The sequence below is a fragment of the Acinonyx jubatus genome, chromosome D1 (assembly GCF_027475565.1).
Source record: "Acinonyx jubatus isolate Ajub_Pintada_27869175 chromosome D1, VMU_Ajub_asm_v1.0, whole genome shotgun sequence".
NCBI lineage: Eukaryota > Metazoa > Chordata > Mammalia > Carnivora > Felidae > Acinonyx > Acinonyx jubatus.
Genome location: NC_069390.1, coordinates 17,117,482 through 17,120,247, shown reverse-complemented (window position 1 = coordinate 17,120,247; position 2,766 = coordinate 17,117,482).

The window sequence follows — 2,766 nt, the reverse complement described above, 5'->3', positions numbered from 1 at the left end:
TGCTTCAACATGGGTGAACCTTAGAAACATGATGCTAAGTGAAATAAACCAGACACAAAAGGACACATATTGCTTGATTCCACGCAAATAAGATTCCTTAGAAAAGGCAAATTGATAAGAGACACAGAGAGTAGAATACAGGTAACCCCGGACTGGTGAGATAGAATGGGAGTTATTGCTTCCGGGTACAGAGTTTCTGCCTGGGATGCTTTTTAAAGTACTGGAAAGGAACAGTGGTGGTGATGGTCACACAACATTGTGAAGGTCCCTCATGGCTCTGAATTGTACACTTAAAAATCAAAGAATGCTATATTTATGTTATGTTTATCTTACCCCGGTTTAAAAAAAAAAAAAACTAAAACAAGAAAAGAAAATGAAACAGTAAACAGAACACTAGAGTGGCCGGTGCACAGAAAGCAAGCAAGGGCGTGGGAAGAGGAGGGCAAGGGGGCTGGGGCAATGCGAGCAAGACCTCCAAGACGGAGAGAAATGGGCAGATTCCAGAAAGATCCAGGTCCAGGAGAGCCAGGGCCAGGATGCTACACAGACCCTCCAAGGGAGGGGCTGCTGGAAGAGGCCAATGGGCCCCAGCGGCCCACAGAGACACCCCCAGGACCTCCAGCACCTGGACAGTGCCTGCATACAGTGAGCACTCAATAAATGTTTCTGAATGAAGACAAGGAACGAACACTTCAGACTCCCTTGGGAAATGCTGGGGTTACTTGAGATCTTCATTTCATGGAAAGTGGACTTTCTAAATTGTCTAAAATGTACTTGTATCCTTTCATAGCTGGAAAAACAAAATTCTGTTAAACAAAGAAAGGTGCAGCAGTTGGCTCTACCACCCCTAGGGGTTTCTGGCCCCTTCTGCTCAGAGCCCACCCCTTCTCTGCTCAGCTGGGGTCCCCCAGTGATGGTTTGGACTACTGATTTTATCATTATTGGCTCAGGCACATGCTTTGCTCAACCTTGCCCGGTGGTTCTCAGCTGGGGGTGGGGGGGGGAGGGGGATAGTGCCTTTCAGGGGACATGTGGCTGTCACGACTGACGAGTTGTTGTAGCAACTAGTGGACAGCAGCCAGGAATGTTGCTAAACATCCTGCAGTGTTCAGGACAGCCCCCACAACAAAGCATTATCTGGTTCAAAAGGCCAAGGTTGAGCAAAGCATGTGCCTGAGCCAATAATGATAAAATCAGTAGTCGAAACCATCACTGGGTGCGAGTCTTCTGTTTGAAGGGCACTGTACAGGGTGCCTTCCAGGACTTAGCAGACATAATCCTTGCAGTTGCCCTGAGAGGGAAGGACGATTATTATATCTGTTTTATAGATAAGGAAACTGCAGTCCGGAGAAGTTAAGTAACTTGCCCCAGGTCACACAGCAGGTATCTGAGTTGGGATTAGAATCTAGGTCTACCTGACTCCAAATCCCATTAAAGGCCCCAAAGGCCCCAAAGGCCCCAGGCTCATCCCATGAGTTCTCCCTACCAGCAAATGGTCATATCACACTGTGGTTGGGCTAGGATCTCTCTGGCACTTGAAGAAGACAGATTCTAATAATGATCACCAACACGCGTGTATCATCTTCCTCAGGGGTTGGAATCCAGCTATATCACGAATGGACCAGCTCCTGGAGCCCCGGCTGCCAGGGGACATCTAACTACCCCTGGCAGGACTAGTCTCAGTGCTATGGCTCGTTTCCCTGGGTCAGACAGATTTAGGTTCAAATCCTGGCTCTGCCACTGGCTGACCCTGGGCAAATTATTCAACCTTTCTGAACCCCAGCCTCCTCCTCTATAAGGAAGAGATAATAATATCAACTTCATGAGTTTTTCTAAGAATAAGTAAGATCTTAAATACATTCACATATGTTGCTTAGCTGAGGAACTTGCATAGAACAAGCCCCATGTGTTATGATGCTTTCTCATTACTGTGGTCACCTTCCCCAGCCATGCCCCAAGCCAGAGTGACAGCACTCTCCTGGGTGCTGACTTGCCCTCCCTCAGGTCCCAGTGTGTCTCCTCCTGAGTGTCAGTGTTGTGGTGGGGGCAGGAATGGCGGTGGGATCAAAAGAGGCCCTGGGAAATGCAATAGCCCCCCAATGTGATTTGCTTGTCCCCCCTCACTTGACGGAGGGGTCTCAGAGCCCTGGGACCCAGAATGCCCCACCCATTGCTTAGGGCAGTATTTTCCAGAGCGTGGTCCCTGCAGAACCACCCGCATCTTAGGGCTGCATGCCTAACCTTAAGGCTCCTAGCCCAACCGTGGTTCTAAATGCAAATCCCCCAGACCTCCTGAGTCAAGACTCTGCAGGGAATCTGCATTTTCAACACCGAGGAACACTTGGCATTTGAGAACCTCCACTCGAGAGGCTGGCATCTTGTTTCTGGACTCCACCCAATTGCTGACGGGTCTGGGAAGGACCTTATCACTGCCCTCTCTCTTCTCTCTCGGCAAAAGGAGGCAGGGCCATGGGGCTTCTGGGAGTAAGGCGGTGGGGAGCAGAGGAAGGCAAAGTCCTCATCCCTTGATAAGAAGTCTTTCGCCAAGGATGTTAACTTTGCATGAGGACTAAGCAAGGACATTGTCTTTGGCATTTTTTCTTTCTTTCTTTTTTTTTTTTTTTTGAGCTAATTTAACTTAATATCTTTTGAAAAAAAATTATTAATTAACCACAAATCGAATGATGCATATTTTAAAAATTCAAATGGTACAGAAACATATAGGGTCAATCTTCCCTCTACCCCATCCCTCCCCTGACTCAGTAG